Source organism: Brienomyrus brachyistius, unplaced genomic scaffold (assembly GCF_023856365.1).
Source record: "Brienomyrus brachyistius isolate T26 unplaced genomic scaffold, BBRACH_0.4 scaffold32, whole genome shotgun sequence".
In the NCBI taxonomy this organism is placed as follows: Eukaryota; Metazoa; Chordata; class Actinopteri; order Osteoglossiformes; family Mormyridae; genus Brienomyrus; species Brienomyrus brachyistius.
The window spans coordinates 2,502,272-2,514,533 of NW_026042307.1; the positions used below are offsets into that span (position 1 = coordinate 2,502,272).

Below are 12,262 nucleotides of genomic sequence, written 5' to 3' on the forward strand. Positions count from 1 at the left end.
TTCTGAATTCACAATTACCGGCATGACTGGTATTTCACAAGGTTTAATAGACAAAGAATACGCACACAACACTTAACAAGCCATTACTACGCAGTCCAGTAACGATCGGTCAAGGCAACTCATTTAACGCGGGAAGTTTGAATTTTACTTTAAATGCCAAGCAACGCAATAGACAAATGTGCATTGTCAGGCGAAGATCAGGTAGATACAGGTAGATGTAGCGACACAAGTTGTGGTGGGCCGGGAGAGCGCTGTATGTTGTGACGATGGTTAGTTTTCGTATTTTCTTTAGAAATTTGGACGTTGTACAACGTTTACGTTGTATCCGGGGTACGTAGTAACGAGGTTCGACTGTACATAGATACGTAGTTGTTGCACTAAATACAAACTGTGTTCCAACAGCAACCTTTTAGCGGGGATCTCCATCATGGAGAAAAAAAAAAAAAAAACAATCAAGGTCTGTACAGAACACCCCAACATTTATATTCCGTGGAGTGTAGTGGTTAATTGATTATTGATGAGCTGCATCTGGAATGGGTGGAAAGATGTCATTAACTTTAAATTAGCCATCGTGTTAGGATCGGCACCGACCCGTTTGTAAGTTTAAAATGAATAAAAGCAGCCAATAAATTTGTATACTAAATCAAGGCTTTTTCACTTTGTCGGGAACCTCTAACAAAAAATAAATAAAAATAAAAATCTCACTAAAATGATTGTCATCCCGTTCTTCCGATCTTGCCGTGTGCCACGCCCCCTCGTGCGGAATCCCGATTTTTGACAAGCAATGAGGTTAATGACCGGTGTTATGCCGAAAAAGGCATCCCTGCCGTAGAATGCATGCCTGTCTCGGGAGCGCGCACCGCTGAAAACAGCGAAACGAAAGCTCTTTTTTGTAATGCGTAGAAATGATCGTTCCTGTTTACTTAAACTCATAAATCGCACGTAACACATCACATGACGTTGTATTTTGTTAAAATACAGATATATAACACAAAACAAATAAAATAGATCGCTGATCTGAAAACGCTTTGTTACTTAATGGGCTGTCACTGTTGATATCGATTCAAAAGTTCAAAACAGCAGACATTAACGTGGCAATATAAAGCATGTTACATTATAAGTGTGTATCAGATACATAGCAACACTGTTTTTTCACGAAAAAAAAATTGTTACTCAATCTTTTTAAAATGTCTGGGTCTCGTTTTAATTAATGGCTAAAATAGTGTTGCACCATGTAGCTCAGATGACACTGACCTGTCTCTAAATTGTATTAGACGTGCATGGGGTTAGTGCAAATATAATGATGAAGTTGGTTCTTGAACTTTTTCTGCGGGGGGTGGCTTGATTGGCTGCAGGTTCTTCAGCAAGGCTCTTAACCCTCAGCTTTCTGTTTGTCCGACCAGATGGCTGCGTTTTGTAAACAACTTACTCTATAAATAGGGAGGTGTAAAGACAATTTCTCCATGAGTATCAATGAATTATCTATTATTATTACTATTATTATTATTGTTGTTGTTATGTACTTGATGATGGGAGCTTCACAAATCCAAGGGGATGCCTTTTACGGCAACCCCCTGCTGGAAAAGGCATCCCCCTGTTAAAACTGGCTGTATTGCACCTACACTGCTGAAACTTGCACAGGTAACTTAAAACTCTCTCAAATACAAAGTCCTAAAGGCACTTGATGATGGGAGCTGCAGAAATCCAAAATCCAAGGGGATGCCTTTTTTGGCAAGCACCTGTCGGAAAAGGCATCCCCCTGTTAAAACTGGCTGTACTGCAGCTACGCTGCTGAAACTTGCACAGGTAACTTAAAACTCTCTCAAATACAAAGTCCTAAAGGCACTTGATGATGGGAGCTGCAGAAATGCAAAATCCAAGGGGATGCCTTTTTCGACTTGCATTTCTTGGCTTTGTTTCCATAGTCTTTCTTTGCGTTTAGTTTGGCTCTTGTTTCACCTGCCTGCCTTTGTTTTGACCCATCATTGTCCTTGTTACTTTTTCCTTTTGAGTTTCTATTATAATTAAGTCCCCTTGTTGTTTCTAAGGTGTGCTGTGCACTGCCCTATATCATGCCATGCTGTAACTACATCTTATACAAAGCACTTGATAATGGGAGTAACAGAAATGTAAAACTTTTTTGGACCCTGGCTTCCAGAAAAGGCATCTTCTGGTTAATCTGGCTGTACTGTAACTACATATGTGATACATGCACAGGTAAAATAAACTGATCAAAATAAAGCATACTGTAATTGTATTTGTACTCGTAACTACAGTCCATTTAGTCTTACATTGCATTACATTTTTTTCACAATCACAATGAAATCTAAATGGAGTAATTTTACAATAGGATTAAAACGATGATAGGACACCTTTCTCTGTATTACAGTTTGCCATAACATTGTTGGCTTAGTAATCATGCTAATAACATCGTATTTTATGTTTAAAAGAAGTGTGGTTTTGAGGGCAGTATATGGTGAAGAAGTAGAAAAGTTTAATTTTGTTTTAAAATTACAAGACAAAAACAATACTCAAATTATTAAAATTTCGCAAACAATAAATTTTTTTTAAAAATAAATAACATTGATAAATAGTTCTAAACAAAATATTAATACAATAATTTGAATAACAATAATAATAATAAATAATAAATATTATTTGTACAAAATAAAATTACAAGAACATGAACAAATAAACTAATAAATAACAAATTGCTCCAAATTAAAAGAACAAGAATGAATAATTAATCAATAAATAACGAATTTTTCCAAATTAAATGAACAAGAACATAAAAAAATAAATGCAAACAACAATTAACAAAAAAAAGCAAGAACTGAACATTTATTTACATGCAGGGCACAGGTAGTTCTTGTGCAGTGGCGGCCTCTGTACGCACTCATGGTGGTACCACCTCCCACAATTATCACAGCAGATCTGAAAAAATAAAGTGAAGTGATTATCATTGATGACACAGCACAGCACACAACAATGTGCCCTACATGTTCAGCCCATATGTGACATCATAACATAGCAGCTTGCAGCTATTATTTAGTGCCTGGAGAGCAGTGTGTGGGTATAGTAGCTTGCTCAGGATATTTTGGTGGTACTTTCCTGACTTGGGATTTGAACCTGAAACCTTCCAGTCACAAGCACACTTCCCTAACTAAAGGGTCACCAATGCCCTTAAATCACCACTTCTACTGCTGAGTGCCATATTTTGTTTTACAGCAGCTATCTCCTTTATAACTAATGTAATACACTAAACATTACATTGCTAGTCTGGCACAAATAAATCATCTTTATCCATCTGGGTAATTAGAATTTACGTATAGTTCACATATTAGGCCCACTATATGAAAGTAATGATGTAGGTTCTCAGTAGGCACTACAATACAGGGGGTGCATGCATCATACACCTCAACCTGCCCCTTTCCATCCTCAAAAAAACTAAACCTTAAGTCTATGGACATTATCCTAAGATGTTCAGATTACATATTTTGCATTATTCATCCTTACCGAGTACCTAAAAACATAACTAAATTTTGTATTATTATTATACAAAATATAATATATTAAATTTTTTGTATTATTATATTGACGACTTGACAATGAGCATCTGTTAATTAATCTAACCTAATTGGTGGAATGAACTCCCCCTAGATGTCCGAACAGCTGAATCCTTGACTGTCTTCAAGCGACGACTCAAAACTTTTCTTTTTCAGAAATACCTGACGTAGAACTTCTATATTCTTACTCGACTCTTTTTCTGGTGTGTGTTCAAAAAAAAATAAAAAATAAATCTGCACTACTCAATGGAGTTCTCAGAGATAGTATTCATAGCTTGCGTCTTTATTGAGCTAGCATCGGAAATTCATTGCAGAGTCTCAAAGCACTTATGTAAGTCGCTCTGGCTAAGGGCGTCTGCCAAATCCTGTAAATGTAAATCTGTTACAATGTCAATCAACATCTGATTGTGATTATACTGTAGAAATTACCCAATTTGGGTCTTCATTTTCATCCAACCCACAATAATGACACAGGTTGCTGAGATTGTCTGTGAAGATAATACATACATAAACATTAACAATATGCATTTCAGAAGAAAATTTGTGCATGGTAATATCAACATCACCACCGAATACACACATTTCAGAACATCACTAAGTCTAGCATACCTGATTCTTCAAGAAGTTTCATTGCAACATCCCACCTCATCTGGTTCACAGCCTCCTCTGTGGTCAGGATGTTGATTGGCACTCCCTTCAAGATGCACTCAGCAAACTTAAGGGCATTGTGAGTATTTCATCAGGATAATGGAGCATTAAAAATACACTATAAATGTTACCCTCATGATAAACAAAATGTAAATCTTGTTTTATATATCATATGATACTTTAAAAACTACCTTCAAGCTTTTAAGAGTTAACGGTCATTTACTATTTCTATTTAATTTCACTGATGTTAATGCTGATAACACAACAGAAGTCCCGTGTACACTTACTTTTAAAGTAAGAATGCCACATGATGAACCGTCTCGCTGACGTTCATGTGGCAGAGCACTGCAGGGCCATCTGGACACATTACACCCCTTTTTCCGCATGAATGCCCTTCAGAATTAAAATATTGCCCCGTTCACTGAGCTGGGCTTCTCCAAATTGGGTGCGATGGGCGCTCCTGCAGGAATATTCTGCGACTTTGCTTTTTGCTTGCCTTCCAGCTGGGATTTCGCTCTTTCCACAGAACGTATGTGTTGTGTGCTGAAATATCCATAATGTTATAAAATAGGGAAGCAAAATGTTTTTCTTTTGCAGCTGTGGTTTGCAATGGGCTGGTTTATTGTATCACTTTATTTTTGTTTTTAGTTTTGTTACAATCTAGTATAATTTGTAGCTTTATGTTTATCAGCGAAAGCGTTTACTTTCTTGTGGAATGTGCTCATTAAAAAAGTTTTTTTTGGGATATAGAACACAGTTATTGTATTATGTGCAAATACGAACTTTGAATAGTACAGCCGCCGCAACTCTGGATGATTTAGGAGCACAGTGCATACTATCGTATGGCAACGTTTGTGGTGGGGAAAAAAATTAATCAGCAGTAATACTTTGCCCTCTAAGCCCACCACTAGATATTTCCAGCATTATTCGTTTGGTAAAATTGTTTTCTCTTGCTTTCCCCGGAGGCTTCTCCATACATGTGACAACTTTATGGCAGTAATTACTCTGGGCACCTGACTATCTGGTTTCAAAGTTTTGGCTCTTATCCTTTGTCAGTGACCAAATGGTAAGATAGCAACAGATACTAAAAATTGCATCACAACAGGTAAGGACCAGGCACAGTCATTGAGTAGAAAAACTGTGGCCACAAGCATACAAAGATATAATACCACAACCACAAGCCATTACATAAACAGGATGTTTATCACGCTGCTGCGTATAGTAATGAAATGCTTGTACAATAAATGCGCGTCAGTCATTAACTGATGCATGTTGTCTTTGTGGACTTTGAAGAGCTGATCCATCAAAGGTGAATATTTTCAAGCCGATGTCTTTATCACCAATTATGTTTTAGCTTAGCTCAATCTGCCGTTTGTAAGTTTAAAATGTATAAAAGCAGCACATAAATTTGTATACTGAATCGAGGCTTTTTCACTTATCAGGAACCTCTAACAAAAACAAAATAAGAATCTCACTAAATGATTGTCATCCCCCGCTCTTGCGATCCTGCCTTGTGCCACGCCCCCTCATGCGGAATCCCGATTGTTTAACGAGTAATGACGTTAATGACCGCACTCGAAATAACATAATTAACGCAGAATTCAATACATTAGATTAATCACCTAGAAGGATAAACACTCGGTAAATACTAACATTCCTCACGAGATGGCGAGGGGGCGTGGCAGGCGTCAGAGCTTTGTCAGCAAGCAGGAAGCTTAGTCCATGAATAAGTTTGTATTGGCAATGCACACCTTTTCTAAAATTTCGCAATTTCTGGACGAGGAGTTTAGGGAAAGCAATGATTGGTCTACTTTCCTGTAGGTGGCTTTGGTGAAGGCGAAGGTGGTGGCAGCGTCACCTGCAAAAACTGTGATCGTAAGAGCAGGGGCGCCGCTAGCAATTTTGGGCCCTATGACAAAATATGAGGTTGGGCCCCCCTACCACACCCATTCCGCTCAAAACATACAAGCCAACCTAGCTATTCAAAATCTTTGTCTGCAATATAATAGTACCGACCTATTACTTTTGTTATTGCTTTTGACAGGTACCTTATCAGTATTTAATCAGAGACCTACCATGGCTGTAGCTAGCAGATGATTTATTGTTCAAAAATAAATGTAATAGAAAAATTACATACAGTAATCAAATATTCATTGAAAATGCAACATTCTTAAAGATTAAACGTGTTATACTAAACACAAAAATATATAAACAGAGTGCAATATGCAGTACAGTGTAACAGTGACTTTTAACAATGAATGAGACAACATAAATAAATTAGAAATGGTCTTTTGTTTAACCTGCCAGAGACTTAAATGCTAAAAGCCAAACACCTGGCCTTCTTGCTGGCAAAATCCTAAATCAAAAATATCAAACAAACATGTATAAACAGAGTACACAATGCAATACACTGCAACAGTGACTTTTCAAAATCAATTAGACACAAATCAATTAGAAATGGTCTTTTGTTTAACCTGCCAGTGACTTAAATGCTAAAAGCCAAACGCCTGGACTTTTTGCTGGCAAAATCCTCAATCAAATCCTTAAAATCCAGTTTTAAAGCCAACTGACTTTCAATGGACAGTATGGCAAGGTTGTTCAACCTTTCCTGAGACATTGTTGATCTCAAGTAGCTCTTTATCAATTTAAGCTTGCTGAATACCCTCTCTCCACAGGCAACAGTGACTGGAAGAGTGCAAAAGATCCTCAGGGCAATGCACACCTCTCCAAAAATGCTCTGGAGTTCCATTTTATGAATTGCATTTAGGAGAGCAAGAGGAGAACAATCAGAAAAAGTGGCTGAAAATATTGCATTGAGATGCCTGATTTCATTCTCAAACTGAGGTGTGAGGTCCTTTGTATACTTACTTATGAGTGGCTGGCACACAGTTGAAATATCACAGTCACTCAACTGCCCCACTTTTATTATGGCAGCAAATTCCTCTACAATACCTGCAGTTGTTTTGAAGCGCGTGTCCAAATCACAGATAATGTGGTCCATGGCAGTGAAAAAAATAGTGTTGCGGAACACTTTGTCACTGCTGTCCTTCTGACTTTCTTCAGGGTCAGGGGTCTCATCAGATAATCTCTTTCTCTTCCTCTGACGGCCCAGCTCCTTATTAAATTTAGGTGGCACTCCCATCTGACTGGCAATTAAGGATGCCTCTGAAAGGATTGCATCCCAACTATCCCTGAGATTTTGTATCTCATTTTTAAGGTCCCTGACATTATTTTTGCATCAGCAATAAAGGGCTTTCCAATCCAATTAGCTGCCTCAACCTCCAGGGAAATTTTCCCTGACTGGAGAATTATATTCCTGTCATCAATGCACTGCAAAACTTTTACCCAAATGGTCAAAAGCAGAATAGCATCAAATGAGCTAAAGTACTTTCTAGTCCGAAAGCTTCTGCCCTGGCCTCATTTGAAAGACTGCATGTGCTTAGTATAGCACTCAGGGCCTCTTTTACCCGTGGCAAATGTTTTGCCACAGGTTTGACAGCATCTATTCGAGCACTCCATCGAGTGTCAGAAGTTATGCAGAGAGCAGCCTACAGTGTCTTTGAATATAGCCCATCGCTCTGGACTGGCACTTACAAAACTGTACAGGCGATTGATGTAGCCAAAAAATGTAGAGGCTTCAGGGCTAGAGCCTGCTGCGTGCACACCCACAAGGTTCAATGTATGGGAAGCACAAGGTGAAAATGTGGCAAGATTATTTTTTTGTAAAATTTGGGCCTGGACTCCCTTGATCTTCCCAGACATATTTGCCCCATTATCATAACCTTGCCCCCTGCAATCACTAATGTCTATCCCTTGATCCATAAGCACACTCTGTATCATTCCTGCTATTTCACTTCCTGTTTTCTTGTAGAAATCCTTGAATTCAAGAAATCTTTCTGTAATTTCCCAGTCTTTCATATTTTTATTGTAATGCACATATCGTATGAGCACAACATTCTGCTCAGTGTGAGAAATGTCAGGCGTAGCATCACAAATGATGCCATAATATATGGCATCTTCCCTTTCCTTCAAGATGTTTTTTTGCACTCTTTGGCCACACAATTCAATAAACTCATTCTGGATGTCTGAGCTCAAATAATGAGTTAACCTGCCTTCTTTTCTGGATGCCTTCACTTTCTCTAAGTGGTCTTTCAACAGTGGGTCATAATGGGACAAAAGCTCTAAAGTCCCTAGGAAATTTCCATTATGGACATCACCTAAGTCTTTTGTTTTACCCCTGAAAGGTAAATTTCTTGATGCCAAGTGTAGAGTTACATCAAGGAGCCTCTGCAAGAGAGCTTTATTTCTCTCAATTTCAGACTGTAACTCTCTCTGCATCTGCATGTTGATGCCACTTGCAGTTCTTTCAGAACACTGCAGACTTTTCCATTTTAAATAGCAGTCCCTGTGAGTCCTGTTATTCTCATGATTTGGGAGTTTATCATACATACGACGCCACTTAACATCACACATCTTGTACCCCTGGTCACTATTCAGAAGACTATGAGAAGGTCTTTTCTGCCCCTGAGAGAAAAGAACACATGGGATGCAGAACAGTGCATCTGTACTCTCACTATAAATCAACCAATCCCTTCTCATCTTTACTCTACCATTTGCTGCCTTACAGTATTTCAAGTAGTCTGGAAATGGCTTTCCCTGTGAATCATGAGGCATGTCTCTTTCTTCTTTTTGTGCCAATTTACAAACGATAGTTGCTCTGTCTTTGTCAGTTAATTTTGTAGGCCACAAACCTGGGTCAACTGACAACAGGTCATGCGGCTCAGTATCTAAAGTGTCCATCTTATCTTCACTCTGTCCCTTAAACTGTAAGCTCCTCACTTCTTTCTCCTCCTCATCTGAGCTGCTGCTGCTACAGATTCTCTCCTGAGCCTCCTCTGCTGTTTTAAAATCTCTTTCTGTGACCTCCCTGACAGACTGGCTTGAGGAGCATCCTGGCCCTAGTGTATACAAAAGACGTATACATAATTCATTCAGAACATGTCTACAGTGAAAGAGGTTCTGTACCACACTATTATGCTGATATGAAATGAGTTTGACTAGTTAATCAGTATTAAAATAAATTATAATAGTATGTAGAATACCCCTTAATACTATTTAATTTTCAGCAATATTCAATATCCATTGAGCATTATTCTCAATCATTCTACATAATAAACCTGATTAATAATTTACTGTTTCTGCATAAAATCAATCTACAAAAAGAAAAATTCATCTTTAATATTGACTAAGTAAGGCTATGTCAGACATTGAAATAGTATAATTAATGCTTATAATCAAACTGCAATGCCTTTTAGCCTGTTTTTAAAAGGATGGATCTCAGTGACATTCTGGTTACCTCCTTCTTCAACTGGGAGAAGAGCCGGGGGAACTTCGTGAGGAAGAGTGGGTGAGGGCGAGGCTGCATCTGTACAGTATTAGGAAGATCTCATTATTAGTGAACTATCTGCTATCATACACGGTGGTAGTATTTAAAGTCCGCCAGCATAGTTAGCCAATAAGATAATGCTGGCATATTTGCAACAAATTCAAGATCTATATCTGGACAAAAAATTACATATTTAATTTTCATTGGTGAAAAACGTAACCTGTTCTATTCAGTATCAGATAACGTTAATGGTTCGCTATGCAAGTAGCGCCAACATTACATCAAAGGAAGCTTCGTGAATACCTTTCTTTTCGAAATACTCACTAAGTTATTGTCGGCCCGTTTTCTCTCTCTCTGCTCTATGTAACCTCGCTTGTAGTTTCCGATGACCGGACTTATGCTTCTTTGTTGAACTTGACATATCTGCACCTGCTCTCACTCAGCAGCGACACTCTACGCTAGGTAGGATGGGCTGAACCATGCAGTGAATCAGAGAGGGGTGTAATTTGACTGGAGATGCAGAAATAAGCCGTAATTTTGTTTTATTTGTAACTCTTTTGTAGATACATTTTTTAATTTCTTTTACTTTACTGCTAGTAGTGTTATTATTAATAAAGCAGATCTCTGGGGGCCCCTAAAGGGCGTGGGCCCTTAGAATTGTCCCAACTTTCCCCCCCTTAGCGGCGCCCCTGCGTAAGAGGCACTGATAAAGAGGCGAAGAGATGTACTGTGTCGGAAGGCACTTCCCAGATGAATCTCTGCGTTTGGAAGAGACAGATCGATGCTGCGGCGCTGCAGTCGTCCTATCTTTAGGGAAAGGTGGACCTGATGGTAACGACGGACACACAAATGGAAAAGATCGGCAATTTGGCGATGTTGTGGAGATGAAAGGTGTACCGGAGGAGGAATCGGGTGTCACCGTTAGGGCTTCAGTCACTGGAGTGGAGATCAAGGGGGGGCGTCAAATGTGCCCTGTGCCCCGTATAGGACGATTTGCAGCGCCTTGGCATGGATCTGTCTCTCCCAGACGCAGAGATTGATCTGGGCAGTGCCATTGCATTACAGACTTATTCATGAACGAACCTTCCTGCCTGCCGGTACACAGATTTATGTGGTGCTTTTATGCATTCTCCAGAAGCTATTTATAAATTTTTATGTAAGCTGTCGCAAGTTTGTCTTGGTTCTCATGATGGTTCTTTATGGGGTGTGCCTTAGTGGGATTTAGTAGGATTTGCAAATTATGCAAAAAATTTGCAAAAAATCTAAGTAGGCGGAGCTTCATAGTCCCATTGACTTTTTGGTAGGGCACGGCTGTAGGTATCTGTAGAAAAAAAATTGACTGTAGGACTAACAGGACAGGAGATATCGACCGAAACGCGTTGGGGGGCGCTACGGCGCCCCCCTCTGGCTGACTGGGACAGGTCGGATGGCCTGAGTAGTGGGTAGGAATAGGAATCTTGCTGCCAAATTTGGTAGGTCTAGGACATACGGTTTAGGCTGGGCATGCAGTTTTAAGGAAGAAAAATAATAATAAAAGAAAAAAATCCTAACAAAAACAATAAGGTTCCATAGCACTTCGTGCTTTGGACCCTTAATAAATATAACTGCAAGCAGTGATGAGCGGTTCCAAAGCTAATGGAAAGAATAAGTGGGTAGAAATGGAGTACATGGAATAAAATGAAAAGTTCAATAATAATAGGACATGAAATAGACGGTAATTGCTGGCCAATGCATTTAAATAGTCAGAAAGCAGAAAATAGTACTACGATAGCATGAGATCTGACATGTTGATATTACAGTAGAAATGTTTAGTTAGGATAAAGAAAAAAGGTTGGATGAGAAACAGGAGGAAAATGTACTTGTATCTGTTTAGGAGAAATATCACCAATGTAGATCTGTCTGCTGAAGTGTCTGAGCTTGACTGAATATATGGTTTGGGATGATGGTCTCAATAGTAGGTAGAAATAGTAATAGAGATTGGTGAGTATTGGTGTAACAGGTCAGCAGATGTAGGACAGAAGTATAACCATCTTGTCACGGGACGCGTTCGGCGAAGCGGCGATCGTGAGGGGAAGCGGGGAATCAGGAAGCAGGCAGGCAGGATTCGGGGCAAACGGGGATTTAATCAAGGGAATCGGGGCAAGGGACATCAGACACAGACTGACATCATCAATGACGGACGAAGGACTCAGGTAAGACACGGACTGAAATAGACAGGACTGAGCAAATGAACTGGATACAGCTGGGTACAATCGGGAGAAAACACGTGGGTAATCAGGGGGCGTGGCACACAGGAGGAGCGGACGAGCCGGGCATGACACATCTACTGTAGTACTTGAGCCTGACTGAATGTATGGTTTAGGTATGATTGCGTGAGTAGTTCCTGGAAATGTACACTTTCCTACCTGATATGCTAACATTAGATCTTACAAGTTAAAGTTTGTTTGTACTGGCTGTGTAACCATAAGCTGTGTTACATATTATTAACAACAATGCCTAGTTGGGGAACTGCTGCATGTAACAGCAGTAATATGATGCTTTTTCACATTGTAGGCTGCTCATTTAGACAGAAGAAAAGCTGAAAGTATTCAATGGCATTTTATAAATGTAGCAAGGACTCCACCTGCTCGCTAATTTATTACACAATTGCAATTGCTGCAGT

The 12,262-nt window shown here is 39.3% G+C and overlaps 1 protein-coding gene and 1 long non-coding RNA gene across 3 annotated transcripts in view; one reads left to right on the forward strand and one right to left on the reverse strand.

The window, feature by feature from the left end:
• LOC125721176 (coiled-coil domain-containing protein 106-like) overlaps positions 1-12,262 on the forward strand; it is a 301,470-nt gene that overhangs the window by 57,927 nt on the left and 231,281 nt on the right. The gene's annotated exons all lie outside the window — the stretch shown is intronic.
• LOC125721199 (uncharacterized) lies at positions 2,691-4,989 on the reverse strand. 2 transcript variants are annotated; one of them, XR_007385708.1, is made up of 4 exons: positions 4,502-4,989; positions 4,176-4,281; positions 3,996-4,054; positions 2,691-2,934 (listed from the first exon to the last, which is right to left on the reverse strand). It is a non-coding gene; the product is annotated as an uncharacterized LOC125721199 (long non-coding RNA). The 2 variants fall into 2 exon arrangements; XR_007385707.1 differs by lacking the exon at positions 4,502-4,989 and having other exon boundaries at positions 4,176-4,455.